General features: G+C 43.8%; 1 protein-coding gene and 1 pseudogene across 1 annotated transcript in view; one reads left to right on the forward strand and one right to left on the reverse strand.

Annotated features, from left to right (window-relative positions):
- Positions 1 to 17,312, reverse strand: part of TINCR (TINCR ubiquitin domain containing) — a 49,072-nt gene that overhangs the window by 29,822 nt on the left and 1,938 nt on the right. The window lies entirely within an intron of this gene.
- LOC136659506 (5S ribosomal RNA) lies at positions 14,001 to 14,120 on the forward strand (annotated as a pseudogene).

The following is a 17,312-nucleotide window of genomic DNA, read 5'->3' on the forward strand; positions in this document are numbered from 1 at the left end:
CTTTCCTCCCTCTGCTTTGGTGTTATTTACAAATCAAATCCAACCTTATTGACTTAATACTTTCCCCATCTTACAAACAAGATATGGGTGTGAGCATCACAGGAGAAACATACATTACAAAAACAAAAGCAATTTAGAGCCTAGGAGACAACACATGGTATGTATTTATGTATTTATACACAGGGGGCAGGGGGAACAACACATCAATATTCATAAAACAAAAAGAAGTTTGATACTGTACATGTACATCTCAGTCCCCTGGGAAAAGGAAGAATAATCTTTTGTAGCAGAGAGAGAGAGAGAGAGAGAGAGAGAGAGAGAGTTGGTTGAGTTAAGGTCCAGTGTACTTAATTTCAGAGATGAGGGTCACCAGATTTCAAGGCTGCCTAGAATCCACAGTCTCTCCTAATCTCATGCACAAACATAAAAACATCACCAGATTAGCAACTGCATCTTCTCTTCTTTATCTTCTCTGGGGCTGGCTTACTGCTGGCTCGCACTGTCACAAATGTGCCGTAAGGCATGTTTGCAAGCCATACTGCTGGGTATGCCCATGCTACCACCCATGCTACCAAGGGGCTGGCTGGTGGTGGGCTAGCATTGGGCAGGCGCCCAGCCTCTGCCACACAGCTGCAGTACGGTGAGTGCTCCAGGGAGGAGGCGTTCCAGGAAGGGGGGAGGCAGGTGTAGGGCAGCGAGAGGGCAGGGAGGAGGTGTGACAGGGAGGCGGGGGTGGGCCAGGGAGGAGGGAGCTGGGAGGGAGGGAGGCGTGTCCAGTGGAGTGGAGAGCTCCACATGATCCTGTCCATTCGTGTGGGTTTCGGTGCCCTACATGAACCCATTGCGGCGTTCCCATTGCAGGGCTCTCCCGAGGTGCTGCATGTGGTAGCCTGTGGTGTGCAGGATCTGGCGGCAGCCGTTTTTGGTGCCACCGAAGCTGCGTGCCACCAGGAGCTCAGGGTTGGGCTGCCCCTCTTCAAGACATTTTTAAAACACGTATATGTATTTATTTATTGACGTTTTACACTGTTTTTCAGCTCCCACAAAGAAGTCCCCAAAGCTGCTTACATGTAACCACCAACAAAAACATCATAACAACTAAAAAGAAAAATTCTAGTCCAACAGAAACAGAAACCAACCAACGGGGAGGAGAGGAACTGCAGCTCAGTGGGAAAGTCTTTCCATGCAGAAGGTCGTGGCTTTAGTCCTTGGCAGAGTCTCCAGGATGAACAGGAGTGTGTGGGGTTGACACACCCCTGGTTTTTTCCCTACCCAGAGTGTCAGGGGTACTTCCCTCCTGGTTTGTCCTGGATTTGTCCACTGGAGGGTTGTTTGAGCCCAATTTGGCCCAGTCATTGCTGGCCTAGCAGGCCCCTGGCCTTTAGCATGCAGGTTCCACCACCAGGGAATACAGGTGGTTCCTGACTCCCAGGGATGGCCTGGCCTACCAAGGCCTGCTGCCAACCCAAGTTTGACACACCCCTGGGAAGTTGCCCCCTATGCAGGCCCCTTCTGATATTCAGACTGAGCATTCCTTATACATCCTATGGGGATAAAGCTCTACCTTTACTTGAACTGGTAAGGTTAATTTCTTTTTCTTTTTTTAGACTTGTAAAGCTACTTGGGTCCTGAACGTTTGTCATTTTAAACAGTGGGTTTGGTACTAAAAGTTTTGAGAACTACTGCATTATTGGAAAGGGTTGTTGTCTTTCCAGTCTACTCCCCCTTCCCCATTTCCTCTCATTATCACTTTGGGGTGATGGCAGTTTTAGAGGGAAGCTTTGAATCTCTTTTTTATTTTTTTTCTTTATTTATTATAATAAAAGAAAAAAGAAAAGAAAAATAAAACACAAAATAAAATAATAAATAAAAAATTTTAATGTTTGTTTTTTTACAAACAACATTAAAAATACATTTATAAAGTAAAGATAAAAAGACTCCAATAATGCAATATGGGTGATATTTACAGCTTACAGCTTTATAGGTATAGGTTTATATATACTTTATGGGTATGGTTTGGGAATGCATAAAAACTGTTGCAAACCATGGCAGTTGCAAGATTTAAAAAGGAGCAAAGATTGCAGGGGCAGCTGAGGTAAGAGAAAATTATTCTCACCATACTGCAGAAATACTAATAAGAAAAAAATCATTGGACGAAGCTTGCATAACAAAACAACATATGTCTGGCCATGAACTTTAGACCTGTTTAAGCCTTGAAATGAGATTACTGTTTTTCAAGCTAGATTTTCCCCTCAGAACATGAAAAGCAAGAAGGGTGAAAATGATTTCTGGAAACCATTGGGGGTATGCTTAGAGAAGTCACCATTTTCCAAACTTCAGGCCTCCCATGCACCCTGTACCCCAATTATTACAATTATTGATCCTGTACCCCAATTATTGCAAATACTTTTAAAATGTACTACCTTTGGGGAAAGCTTTCTAGATGTAATATCTACCCTGGAACTTTAGCATGGTGCAGAGGATTCTGGGGAGAACTGTATATACAACGTTCTTGCAGGGTGTTGGCCAGGTCTGCTGTATATAAACAAATTTCAGTATGAGGGCTGGAAGCAAGGGGACAGACAATTGCCTGCTTGACTTAGCTGTTTTGATGGGGGAATGACATCAGGGATTAACCTCCCCAGGGAACATACAACTTACAGTGGTAGTCAGTGATGGACCCTTTCAGGGTCTAGCACTCCAACACCACAACTGAGACCACCCTGGTCAACTCAGGCAGAGAGGCAGGCAGTACACCAACAAAATCCCTGTTCTGTCTCACCCCTCCAACATGACACAAAGGCATTCTAAACCAGTGGACCGGAATTATGCAAATACACAACTTTGTATCTCAGTGTTCTATTTTTTCTGCTTACATAATTTATTTTTATTTTTCTAGTCCTAGGGTGGAGCAAAGAGGTTGCTAGGTAGCAATCCCCCAAACGCTATATTGCCTAAATGCTAACTGAAAATGGAGAACATAAGTAAAACCCTGCTGGATCAGACCAAATGCCCATCTGTTCCAGCTTCCTGTTTCCCACAGTGGCACAGCAGCTGCCTCTGAGAAGGCCATAAGCAGGAGAAAAAGGCCTACTCAGCCCATCATAACTCCCCTGCAGCTGCTGCATACTCCCAATGGATCTAGAAGTAGCACATCATCATGAAAACTAGAGCCACTGATAGATTGGTCCTCCATGAATCCTCTTTTAAAACCATTCTAATTAGTGATTGTCACCACATCTTGTGACACCATCAGAGGAAGTGACAGCCAAACGACACAATCCTAACTGCACCCTTTGCTGGCCTTGTACAGCACATTTGCGCCTCCTCAAGGGGAAGCTGGGTCGGTGCTCCAAGAAGCCCCGGCCTGCGGAGGCTGACATATACTTCTGTGCCGTCTTCCCCCGAGCTCCTTGAGTTGGCTCAGATGAGCCGACACAAGGATGAAAGGTAGGCACGGGGGAGATGGGAAGGAGGAAGGAGGGAGGCTTTCCTGGGCAGGCTGTGGGCAGCCCCAAGGGCCAACGGGCAGGGAGAGGGAGGTGGGGCTGGGACCCAATGGTTATGCTGAATCCAATCCCTGTTCCCGGGGAGAACAGAGCAGCTTCAAGCTGTTCTGCTCTCCTTGTGCCACCTCCAGATGAGGAGACCCATTGGTCTCAGTCCAAGGAGACCCATTAGGACCACTGGGGCAAGCAGCCCTTAACCCAGGGGTAAAGGGAAAAGATTAGTCTCTGCCTAAGCCACTCTGTGTTGTAGTGGTGCTGCCCCACAGGAGCTGAACAATACTCTGCTAAGATCTTGCAAACAGAGATCTCAAATTGAGATCTCAAAGCACTCTTGGGAGATCTCAGCCTAACCAAGATGGCAGCACCTGGAAGAACTTGGAAATGGAACACTGGGTGACACCAACCATAGTGATGCACTATCATATCTGGTTCTGTTCATTTTGAACAGAACATGCCCTGGAACAAATGGTAAATAACAGAAGTTCACTGGTGGTGCTGTCCCCCTGCCTTGCAACAAAACTGCAGCCCAGGTCATAAGTAGTCACTACAAAAAAGTAGCTTTGCAGGGGAGCTGCTACTGGTAAAAGACACACAGGTCAATGGAAGTACATCAAAACCAAAAGACTACTAACAAATAAGAAAAAAAGTGTAGATTGAACAAAAAATTTTTTTGCATATGCCTACAGCTCACTGGATATATATGTCCAAAGGATGAAACGACTTTTTAAAAATAAATTGAAGACAATCTGAAAGGTTGTCCAGTACTGCATTTTACAATAATGCACTTCTGTGTAATGATGCACCAGGTTAGAAGGGTGGTAGACAGACTAACCTTGTGGGGTTGTGGTCAGGATGATGGAGCCAATGGAAGCAAAATGTTTTGTATCCTCTAAAAGGGTTACAAAGTATAGGTGCTAAGTCTTACTAAGCTAACTATTAGGATAGGTCAGTTTTTACTGTAACTCTAGTGAATTAAGGCACAAAATGTTGGGCAGATTTATGAAGGGAAAGTCAGTCACTGGTTACAAGACTCTGTGCAGCCTCCAGCTTTAGGTAGCCTATCTCTGAATACCATATGTATCCTGTATGCCTGTATCCTGTATGCCAACAGGATACAGGCATTTTGCTATCTTATTGCTTCCAGAGAACTGGTGGGTTGAGGCATACAGGAAGCTGGTCTAATAGGCCTTTAGCCTTGAACCAGTGGGACTTTTCTTACATTTTACTTATATGTGAAAACAGAGCATCCTTCCATCCAATCTTTTGTTTTACACTGTTTGTATTTTAAATATGCCAATAAATGCTTCTTTGTCTTGCTTACATTCTTTGTCCTGACAGTTCTGGAAGCCCTTTTGAATGGCTACTGTTTTATAGCTAGATATAATTTAGGCTGCTAATTTCTTTGTGGGAGAAAGAGATTGTTGTATACTTTGCCAAACATAAACAGATAAATATCTGTTTAAGTATAAATGGACAAGATTTGTTAATACACAGTGCCATCTGGTGTCTGATCAGGAAATAATGGAGGAAATCCACCCAACTGGAAAAATTCAGAAGTGGATGAGGTCATTCTGTGCGACTGAACACTGGTAGCATACCTAACAACATTTCACAAACAAGGGCAGGGCCAGTCCACCTCAGGCAATCACCTCAGGAAGCAAATTGGTTTGGGCACGAACTTCAGCCAATGCATTCATCTCTGCTGCTGCTCACCCCCCCCCCCCCCACTCCTTGGATTGTAAGCAGTGGTGTAGCTAATGATCATGTAGCCCGGTGCCAAGTTTAAAATGATGCCCCAGAAGTGACAACACAACCAGAAGTGATGTCACACCTGGGCTTTTTAAAAAATGAAAATTGAGGGAAACCCACCTCCTCCCCCCAGTAGCTCGCCACCCATTTGCTCTGCCGCCTCAGACAGTGGCATACCCAAGGTATCTAGACCTATCTCTCGCTTTTTGAGCTTCCAGGGCATAAGATAACTTTCTTTTTAGCTTGATGGAGAGCTCTCCCCTCAGCATATGTTGAGGGTTGTTATAGAAAGATCCCTATCCCTGAAAGGATTTGCCTTGTGACTCAGGCAAGGTGGAAACAATTGAACATGTTTTGTTCCTTTGCTCATTTTATCACGGGATACGTGCTATGTTTATTACTCCCCTGACTAGGAAATTTTCAGGCCTGCCCGATGAGGAGAAAGCCAAGGAAGGGAGCTAAACCGCACTAAACAAGAGGGAGTGCTAGTTTCTTGGCAGCCACCTGTAAAACCCGCAAGGGTATCATTTGTTATGAGAAAAAATTCTAATGGTTATCTTCTCTGTTTTCAGTATTTAATTGTTAAAAATTTTTAAATTTTGTTGTACAGGCAATGTTGTTACATTTTGTTTATGCTGGTCTTTGACCATAAAATTGACTGACTGACTGACTGTTCTGGGAAAGTGTGGCATTCCTGACTGCTGGGATGCCCCTCTCCTTAGGAGGCAGGGTCAGTTCTTGAAGAAGGAGCCTCCCTTTGGGTGTCCCTCTCTTCCCCAGACTGGGCTTGGAAAAGCAGGACCGCAACAATCCTTGACTTGCAGCAGGTCACTGTTCCACGCTTCAAGGGTTGCAGCAACTCAACTATAACTAGAAAACATTTAACTATTCACCCCTGCTCACTTGAGGCAGACTGAGGGAGGTGATACGCTGTGGAGACTGAGGCCAGGCTTTGCTCTGCCTTCTCCTATGTGTAAACAGGTGGCTGGAGCCCCCCCCCCCAGCATGGGCAGAATGCCACCCTTCCTCTTCCTGAATTCTCGACAAGAAATTCTGTTTTTCTCTGGAGGAGGAAGGGGGTGGCATTCCTGACTGCTATACTAGAGCCGTACAGATGGGTGGGACCAGGCTTACTCAAGGTCTCACCACCTGTTGCAACACCTTACATCCCAGTGTGGCGTTTGATGAGGTAGCTGTGGTTACCCTGCAGTGTTTGGCAAACATGTGCACTGAGGCCCACATCGCCACCCTGCATATCTCTATGAGGGCTATGTATCTGTCAAACACAGGAGGTTGCACATATACATCATGGCTTGTAACCCGTAACTGATTTTTCCTCCAGAAATTTGTTCAATCCCCTTTTAAAGGCATCTAGGCCAGAAGCCATCACCACATCCTGTGGCAATGAGTTCCACAGACCAACCACATGCTGCGTAAAGGATGGGAATGTGCAGGTAAGCTTCTGGTAAGTTGATCGACACCAGGTAGTCACTCGTCTCCAGAGCTAGGACTATAGACGTCTAGGTCTCCATCTTGAATTGCAGTCTCAGCAGGAACCTGTTCAGCCACTTAATGTCGAGGATTGCTCTTACATCCTCGTTTTTCTTTGAAATGAGGAAGAAGATGGAGTAAACACCCTTGCTCTTCTGCAAAATCAGCACTGGTTCTATGGCCTTGATGTCCAATAGGTAGAGATGTAAAATTTCCAGAAATTTTGAAAATCAGAAAAAAAATCCAGTTTTTTTCTGGCTTTTTTTCCGGAAGAAAACGGAAATTTTTTGAAAAATTGAAAAAAAATGCATTGGTACTTTTTTCTTTCTTTTCCAGATTGAAAGTCATTTTAGAACATAAAATATGATTATGGACAATTTGACTTGGCATAAAATTATCACAACTAGCACATTAAAAATATAGTGTATCCAAACAATTATTACAACAGAATTTATTTTTTAATATTCTTGTAATTTTAACAAATGGAGCAACAATCTCCTGAACTGTTTACTAGTTTATGTGGAACAGACAAAAACCCACCTCAAAACAATTTTTAAATACCCAGAAGTAACAATTATTCATATTTCCTCTCCACCAGTATTAAATAAAAATAAAAAACCCATTCTCCTAAAAAGAATTGAAGAGGGGGAAATGTATAGGGAATGGGACTAGGTTACAATGAAAGGGCATGAAATTTAATCAGAATCAAAATTAGAGAAAGAAATCTCTGGGCCCCCGTTGCAGACATCCGCTGGATCATAAAAAAGATCCGAAAAATGTTGGCGCCAGATGTGATTAGAGATCAAATTAGGCTTACCTATACCTTTATTGGAGGCTCTAGCGACAATGTCCCAGAATAACTTATGGTTATTGCTAATTGTGGCTTGAATCAATCTTCCCCAGGACTTTTTAATAAACTCATGTCGCTTGGACTGAGTCAGATCCTTTAGGAAAGCAAGGGCTGTAAAATAAGTTTTTAAATCATCCTTAGAATTGCTGGCTCTAAAGTTCCCAAAACACACCCTGGCATGGGCCTTAGCATGTTTGCAGTCCTGATCATACCATCCTGGGTTATCATTATTGGGTCTGCCTTTAGCCTCAGTCACGGCCGAAGAATTGGCAATGTTAACATGAACATAGTTCATTAAGGATTCAAAGGCAGACACAATAAGTTCAGGATCTGTTAAAGTCAGAACATGTTCCCATAAAATCTTACCACTCGAGTTGTTCAACAATAATTGAATTTCAGAAAGAGTGGAGTCATTCCACCTAATTTTAGCCAAACGAATAGAACTATCCCTATCACACAAAGGAGGCTCAATACAAGGTAGACCTACGTTAAAAACAGTACATAGAGGCAGATGGTCACTCAATTTAAAATCATCAACTTTAAAAGTAGAAACAAAAGGCAAAAAAGAAGCTGAGATTAAAACATAATCAATGACACTGGTACCTGCTGGGGAAACATAGGTAAATTCCGAAGCCCCAGAAAAATTACATAGGCCATTAAGCCAAATCAAATTAAACTGGAGACTAAAATTTGCCAGAAAAAACCCGGCAGCATTAAAACTGGTGTCTTTAGAAAATCTCACTAAGTGTCCATGAGTAGATAAAAAAAGGTTCACAGTCCTCACAAGCCATCTTAAGAAAAATCTCATTACCAACCCCAACTCTTGAGTTAAAATCTGCGCCAAGAATTACTATAGCATTGGGAAAAATACTAGTCATCGCATTACATTGTTCTGAAAGAAAATTCCAAGCTTGCTCCCTCTGTGAACTATTTTGACAAGGGGGTAAATAAACATTAAAAACAAGAAATGTCCGCTGCTGAACAACCAATTTGATGATTAATAAATTACATAAGTTTTTTGATGCCTCCACCAGAGTCGCTGGCAGAAGCGGGTTAATTAGTACTGCTAAACCCGCTTGAGCGCGGCCCATCTTATTAAGTCTATATGCTGGTAGATAGAAAGTTTGATAATCCTCAAAGAAAATTGGTTCAGTAGACCACGTTTCTTGCAAAAGTATAATGTCAAAGGATGCTAAATAAGTTAAAAATTCCTTGTCGAGGCACTTCCGTTTCCAGCCCGCAATGTTCCAGGACACCAGCTTTACCTGCTTGGGTAAGTATATGGCAACATCGGGGCTATTAAAAGAATGGCTATCAGCCGAAAGTTGCCTTAGTCACTGTTGCGAGACATTAGAGTTCAGTGAAGGCGTAGCAGGGCGTTTGAAGAGCCGGCCAGAATTAGTTATTACTGGATCAAGATAACTTCCAGCTGGATCAGACTTCATAATAAACATATTAGAACCACCTAACAGTTCCTTCTGCACTGGAGAAGTTGGGCAGAAGGATTGTCTAGGAGGAGATCGATAAAAAGATGCCTTGGGACGGGCATCCAAATCAGGTGTGATCGAAGAAGTTGCAATTGGCAAAGGCTGACCCGCCACGATCTCTGAAGAAGGGAGACACTCACACTGCTGGAACTCACACACCCCGAACACATTAGTGTGCAAATTCCCTGGATCATTTCCGGCTAAATGCACACTGGTCCTCTCTAGTTGTAGATTAGGGCCCATAAAATTAATCAGGTTGTCAGAGGTTGAATTAGACAAGGAAGGCGGAAGTAGCAGCCTGTCAGCTATATTGGGCATCAAAGGCTTGTCTGAAGTCTGTGAGTTTGAGACCAAAAGAGGATCATCCTAAGGAAGCGTTCCTGGACCAGCACGAGGGGGATGAAACAGGGAGTCCTGTTGAGGACAGGAGAGGGTCTTCGTATGTTGACATTTCATGGACATAATACCTGTATCCACAGGATCCACCACAGGTGAGGTTCGACTAATGTTGTGCACTAAATTGCATGAGGGGATCCTGGAAGAAACATTTGTTTGAGAACTGGAAGACGATCTCCTAGTTGGAACAGATTGCTTGTGAGGTTTAGAATTGAAAAGCATTTGGCTACCGGACTGTAAAAAAGTTCTCTGAATAATTATATTAAAATTCCTAAAATGTGTTCCTAAAAATTCCTAAAATGTGTGACGTATCGGAAGAGGAAATCCTTGATTTAATTGTAGCCTTAAAGTCGGGCAAGGCTCCGGGGCCTGATGCCATTCCTACCATCTGGCTCAAAGAAGATCCTTCGTTCTGGACATCTATTCTCGCCCCGCTTTTTTCATCCATTAATGCCTCTGGTTGTTTCCCTAAAGTTTGGCTTAAAGCCACAGTGATTCCCATTTTTAAAAAAGGCGACCCTAGTAAGCCGGATAACTACAGACCCATTAGTCTTATCTCTGTAGTTGGTAAGTTGTACGCTAAATTTCTTCTTCAGCGCCTTACCTAATGGATTACCCATTCTAATATCATGGGTATAGAACAAATAGGCTTTAGACAGGGGCAATCCACTATGGACCATGCCCTTATTCTTCAACATCTAGCACAAAAGTATTCTATTCAAATGAAATCAAAACTTTTTGTCGCATTTTTGGACCTTAAAGGGGCTTTTGACAATGTGAATAGAAATCTCTTATGGACAAAACTAGCTAGTATGGGGCTAGATTCTAAACTACTTGCTCTTATTCGGGGCCTATATTCCAACACATCTGCCCAGGTCAGATACACCCCAGGAGGCAACTATACTGATGAATTCCCCACCAACAAGGGGGTGAAGCAAGGCTGTGTGCTGGCTCCCACACTGTTTAATCTTTTTTTAAATGACCTGGCTCCTTCCCTGGCTACTGTTGACGGTCACCCCCCTAGGTTGGGGGATTTGCAGGTTCCAATTTTACTTTACGCTGATGATGCGGTCATTTTATCCCGTTCTAGCCTGGGTCTCAAACGTCTGATCGGTAAGTGTATAGAATTTTTTTGTGCTAACAAGTTACAAATTAACTATACCAAATCTAAAATTATAGTTTTTGGAAGATCCTGGAGTCCAAGTGTTTGGAGATTCAATGGCCAAATTATAGAACAGGTTAAAACATTTAAATATTTGGGCATTCTTTTTGCGTACAATTTAGCATGGACGTCCCATTGTTATATGGCTCGTTCTCTTGCTAAAGCCTCTTCGCAAGCCATTGTCAGCTTCTTTCACAGTAAAGGTGGCAAGTTTATTCCGGCGGCGTTGAAGGCCTTCAATGCGAAATGCTCCCCCCAATTATTACATGGGGTTCCACTTTGGATTGGGTCATTCAATAATTCACTAGAGCAGATTCAATCAACTTTCTTAAGAAGCACACTGGGTTTGCCCCGGTGTGTGTCTTATGCGGTGCTCTGTCTTGAATCAGGCCAAATCCAACTTGAAACACTTGCGTGGATTAGAGCGATTAAATTTTGGCTCAAAATATTCTATAATTCTGACCCTAACACTCTTTTATATCACCTCCTTGTTGACCCTTACTTCTCTGATAAACTTTGGAGTGCAAAAATAAAACAATTGGGAGTTGAGCCTGACTTACTTGGTCATTTGCCCCAAGCCGAGGCTTTTAGGCTCATTAAAGGGAGACTCCTGGATAGTCACTCCTCCAATATTTTATCTGCAGCCAATAAAACTTGTTCACCTTTATTTTATCACTTACCAGTTAAAGTAGGCGAAATTCCCAATTATCTCTATATTTTGGAATGCCCAAAGATTAGAAGGGCCTTTTCTATGGCCCGTTGTAATTCTATTCCATCTTCTGTTCTTTGGGGTAGATTTAATGGCATTCCTTTCCAGGAAAGAATTTGTCCCTGTCCTCAGCGGGCTGTAGAAACGTTAGATCACCTTCTTCTTCATTGTCCGCTTCACAATGAGGCCAGAAGGAAATGTCTGGCCCTTCAATTTCCCCTTAACACCCTTGCTGAGGATTTTGCTAGATTGCAATTTTTATTAGCCTCCACTGATTTTGACATTGTTTCTCAGATAGCTAAATTTATCTCACAAATCGTGGCGACTAATCTGAAGCGTGCCCCTACTCTCTGAAGTGTTTGGTTATAGGTGATATTTGTAGTTTGCTATGTTATGCTTGTGCACTTTTGTATGTTTTTGTTGTTGTTGTTGTATGCTCAATAATGCCTAATAAAGGTGTCTGAATCTGAATCTGAATCTAATCAGAATCATTTTCTGAGGTGTAATGATCAGTGTCAGAGCCCAATCCTGGGCTTAGTGCTGCTAGACTAGTGCTGGGCTAGTGCAGGGTTGGGCGCCCAGCCTCTGCTGGTGGTGGGAGGCATGCTAGGGGGACGGTGGGAGCTCTGCTCCACCGGATCCTGTCTGTTCATGGAAGGCTCGGCGCCCTGCACAAACAGCTTTCCCATTGCGGGGCTCCTTCCCTTACCCAGGAGAAAAGTCCCCTTCTCCTGAGGTGCTGCCTGCAATAGCCCTAAGCGTGCAGGATCCGGTGGCAGCCAGTACTACCAATCTGCTTCTGCAGCTACTCTGTTGTGTCTGTCATTATCACAGCTATTATGGATTGCTAAAAACTGAAGGTTTGCCGAGATTGAAACAAGCTTCTCTACACTTTCACATCAGTTTATTTCTTGATTTACTGTGTTTCCAAACATAGAACAGATTCCAAACATAGACATGCTGCAGAAGATGGAGGAATCTGAAGAAGGCGAGAAAAGGACTCAGAGACTGTGTTGTGCAAAGACCTTGCCACCATGTTGCAGGAGGAATATGTTTGGCAGAATCCCAGATTGCATTCCTGAACCAAATCCCTGAAGATGTTCTATAGTTTGTAACATTTAAAAGTACCTTCCCAACATCAAGTCCTAAATGTGACTTGCTTGTCCTCAGCGCACAGAAATCAGAATAATCTGATACCATATGTATTTTTTAGAAATGATTTGGAAAATATTTGAACACCTTGTCTTAAAACATTTTATTCATCATGTTAAAATAAAACATTCCATATTCAATTTTCTCTCATTTTTTCAGAAAAAAATTAAAAAGGCTTCAGGAAAAAAAGTTTTTTGGGGGGAATTTTTCTGTTTTTCCAGGCCTTTGCATCTCTACCAATAGGTGTTGCATGGCATCCTGCAAGCCCTGATGCTTCTGGGGGGTCCCTGGATAATGGCACCTTTCAGAAGTGATTCTTGGGCTTGGTTCTGAACTCTACGGCAAACCCCTTGGTTACCATCTCCAGGACCGAGGCATCTGAGGTGACCCTGTGCCACTGGGGGGTGAAGAGGGTTGTCTATTGGGAGCCCCCCCTCCCCACTGTGTCCTGGCATCAGGACAGGTGAGCGAACTTGCTGAACTTACCAGGGAGGTAGACTCACCTCCTGTGGAAGGAATGCCCTTAGGGAAGTATCTGGATTTGCCCCATCTATGCTTTCAGGCAGGGGTGTCTTTGGGACAAAAGATGGAATGAAAGGAGTTAAAGGACGTGCCAGACTTGCTAGTGTCCTCACAGGTCACGGGGAGCACTTTGTGTTTGTCCCGGTTCTCCACCAGAAGGAGGTCCAGGACTTGGCTGAAAAGCTTGTAATCAATTTTGGAACTTGCATGCAAATGCAACAGCTGGAGAAATTTAGAAAACCTGCAAGACTCAGTCATATTTTTACTTTTCATAATTTCCTCTTGTTGCTTGGGCAAATTGTGCTGGTTATAACCTGGTTACATTTGGGGAGCACAATGTGAAATCAGCCTCAGTTTCAGGATCTAGCTTCAGTGAGAAGGTATTTTATCACCTCTATTGTCATGTTATCAGATTAGAGTTAGGGTTAGAGCAAGCAGAGTTTCAGGTCCTCAGTAGCCTCACACCAGCAATGAAACTGGATGAAGATGCCAGGCTAAACTTCTTACAAGCACATCTGAAATGACTAACAATCACCCCCTCTCAGTGAAACAGGTACACAGAGGTATCTGCAAAAGAAATAAGCACCCCCTCAATATCATCACATTGAACAGAGTTCTTTATTGAAAACTTATGCTTACAGCAATGTGCAGGTTTCTCAGGGGGAATTTCTAGGTTTGCCTCACTGCAGACTTCAGTTTCCACCAAATGACAGGCTGATGAGTTTGTTTCTTACTCTGAGGCAGCAAAACAGATTAGGCAGCTCTATGTACAATACCAAGTTTTTTTCCCCACCCTAAGGCTGTTTACAGGTTCTACAGAAGTCAAACTGGTGCACCCTTGCTTTATTGAAGGAATCTGTGTCCAGCAAAAGACAAGGTGAGCAAAAGTACTTGGATGGTACATTTCTCAGGCTGCAGAAAGGGACTCAACAAGGTTTGCAGCAGATAGCAATGTATCATCACATAGAGCCTCACCAACAGCAACTGTTACCTTGCACATGCCCAATCTCGTCTGATCTCGGAAGCTAAGCAGGGTCAGGCCTGGTTAGTACTTGGATGGGAGACTACCTGGGAATACCAGGTGCTGTAGGCTTATACCATAGTCTTTCGAGACTGAAGGTTGCCAACCATAGAGCCTCCCCCCAAGTTGTTCCCAGGGCATTCACAAGTCAAGCCACCCCCTCCTTTCAGACTTGTATTATTGTGTTTTCTGCTTCTAGCCATGGTGTTGACAGGTGGCTGCTGCTACATTGAGGTTGAGCTGAGCTTTTGGCGTGAGCTTAATGTAAAAAAAAAAAAAAAGATTTGTTTTCAAGCTATGTACAGGGCATCCAAAGGTCAATGAGTGTAATGAAATTTTTTGTCTCCAGCTCATTACAGGATATGAAAGATAAGTAGCAGACTACATCACAAGCTTGAAAAATTTTACTTGTTGCAAGCCTTGCCTCTTCATCTGCATTTCTTCCAACAATTTGGCATGTTTCCAGCTCCTAATGTACTCTTTGCCTGATTGCCTGCATTTTGGCCAATAGAACTCAGTCACTCTGTGATAAGTTCTTTTTTGACCCATATGCCCTCCAAACAACAAATCATGCGCTTGCTGTAACACCAGATTTCTATATGGAGTTAGAACTACAAGCTGTATTTTCCTTTACCACGAGGGGGCAGTGCCGGCTAACACATAACTTCTATAGAGCAAATCATTCTGGAAGAAGAAATGAGCATCTTCGGACTCTCCCTCCCCCTTCTGTGCTTTTTCCACCCAGTCTTTTAAGGCAGGGTCGGATTTAGTGGCTGCAATAAACCTGCTTTTTTTCAGGGTCTTGTAAGCACTGTAAGGCTGATACTTCCCGGCAATTGGAGGTCAGTCTCATCAGACTCGTTAGCTGGCTGTTGTTGCATTTTTAGTTGACTTCTGGTCTGTACAGACTGTACAGCCCAGGATATCTGTTCCCTCTGCTTGGTTTCATGCTTGTTCATCTGTGAACGCTAGGTCTGACCCAATCAGCACTGAAGGAGAGCTAGATGCATGAACTAGAAAGAAGTAGGGTTCTGCTTTATACTCACAATTTAAAGTTATTAACTTATAGAAGCGGGGAATTAGTGAGTCAAACAAATATACGGCTGTACAATACTTGGATTTTTGTGCTGTTTCATTCCCTAAAGAGTCTAACAACTCTTGAGAAACGAATGAAAAGTCACTGCCAAAATCTTCATACCCTATGGTTTGAATTTTTCCTCCACAGTGAAATGGGTTGCTTTTGCTTGTCATTCACCCATTTTTGCTGCTCCTGGAAAATTAAGTTGTCCATCTCCAATACTTAGCATCCTGGCAGTGGCTCTGTAGACCAATATGTTGCCATAGCAACAGGTAGAGTTTTCTCTATTGTTTTCTGAGATGGTTTCACTCCTCCCTCCCCCTACTAGGGCGCTTACAAGTACTTGGGAAATTCTCCCAAGGGAGGTCTGGCCTGGCCCCTCCCTATCTTCCCTCAGGGGCCTGCTGCAGCTAAAAGCAGTCTGTTTAAGGCTGGTCTTCTCTTGCTAATTTTTGGGCTCCTGCAACAAGCTAATTTTTGGGGCATATCCTGCAACAAGCTTTACCCAGGGCCCTAACAGTTTACTTATAGTATTTCCTGGGAATTTGCAGAAGTCAGCTGGCTTTGGTTGCCTGGCAACGACTGTTTCTTTGTTGGCTGGCCAGGATCTCTGCTGCTCACCTCCCCCTCCTTTCTTTGCTGCTGAAAGCTTTTAGGCTGCCCATTTGGTTGGCTTCTGATGCTGGCTCATTGATGCTGCCTTCATGATGCAATTTCATCTGCGATTCTTGCAGCTTGCAGAGCGGTGGCAGGCTGTCTTTGAGCTACCCAGTCTGACAATGCTGGCGGTAAATATGAGAAAAAGTGTTTACACCATCAACTCTCTCCACTGCTGCTGTTTCTGCTCTTGCAGTCTCTGCCCAAATTGTCAAAACTCTCTCTAAACACAGTTGGAAATTAGTATATGTTTCATCTGGTTTCATTGCAGAACTTCTGCCTTGCCATTTGCTCATTTATGGCCAGATTCTCCTTGACTAATGACTTAAACAGTTTGTAATTGTGCCTTTGTTCTTTACGTAGTCCTGCAAGTGTATATGCTAGTTCTATACCCACACATTGTGAACGGAGTACACGCAGCCATAACTTCTTAGGAACTTGCTCATCCTCACATGCTTGTTCAAACATAGCAAGATAAGACATCGCATCCCCATCAGGGACGTACCTTGGAAACGTGTTGGTCCCATTGCTCTGAGATGCTTCCTTTTTCCTCTCCGATCCTCCATCTGCATTTCTATGAGGCGCTGCTGCATGGCAATAACTGTAGCCCAGTCTCCTGCAGAGGGCATTGCTGTTCCTGGGAAGCTCTAGCAGCATTCCCATCCCCCGCCACATGTGTTGGTGGTGGGGCTGTTGGTGCAGGAGTGGGTGGAGATGGTGTGGAAACTGTTTGCACTGCCGCTGGCAACACAGGGTCCACAACAGCAGGCTCAGATGTCTGTTGTGCTCTTACCGTGGAACGCGATGCTGGCTTTTGCATGGCAGGCCACTCATCCTTTTGTCCTTTTACAATAGTTCCTTCCCATGAGCAACATCCAAGGGTCCTCATCACTTTCTGCAAAACTTTCTCACTCCAACTCTTGTTGAAATTTGAGAGCAGACCTGCTGGCAGCCGAACTTGGCATGTTGTGCCTCTGCGGATTGCTCTGGTTCTCTGTACTCCATGACGCATGTACTTTGAACCACTGTCTTTCTTCCTCCACGAGTTGAGCTCAGCACATCCCTGAGTGTCCTCTCAGGGGCCTCTCATCCTCCATGGTCATAGGTGGTACAGACTCATATCTGTTAGCCTCTTCTACTAGGGCTTGGAAATCCAGTATGTTGACTGACATTGGTCTCCACCTCTTGAAAATCAAGCAACTGATTTCTGAACATCATGTTCAGAAGACAGCAGTCTTCTACTCTATGCTACTTTTGCTTAATGTTGCTGAGGCAGAACAGCCCTTACTGCCAAAATAACAAACCACTGAAATCTTTGTAGAGGTTTGCCTTAACCACTTTTGGGAACAAAGTTCAGTCAAAATCCCAGCGCTAGGCCACCATGTCACAAACTTAGGGGGGCTTGGTGTGCTCAGAGTTCTTGGTTCTCGAACCCTAAAGCCCTCAAGGGACAGTGAGACCCTCTAGGCTTAATTCTATCCCTTGCAGGCACTGAGCACTTTCTCCAATTAAAGCTTCAGTCCTCAAGT

This window comes from Tiliqua scincoides, chromosome 8 (assembly GCF_035046505.1).
Source record: "Tiliqua scincoides isolate rTilSci1 chromosome 8, rTilSci1.hap2, whole genome shotgun sequence".
In the NCBI taxonomy this organism is placed as follows: Eukaryota; Metazoa; Chordata; class Lepidosauria; order Squamata; family Scincidae; genus Tiliqua; species Tiliqua scincoides.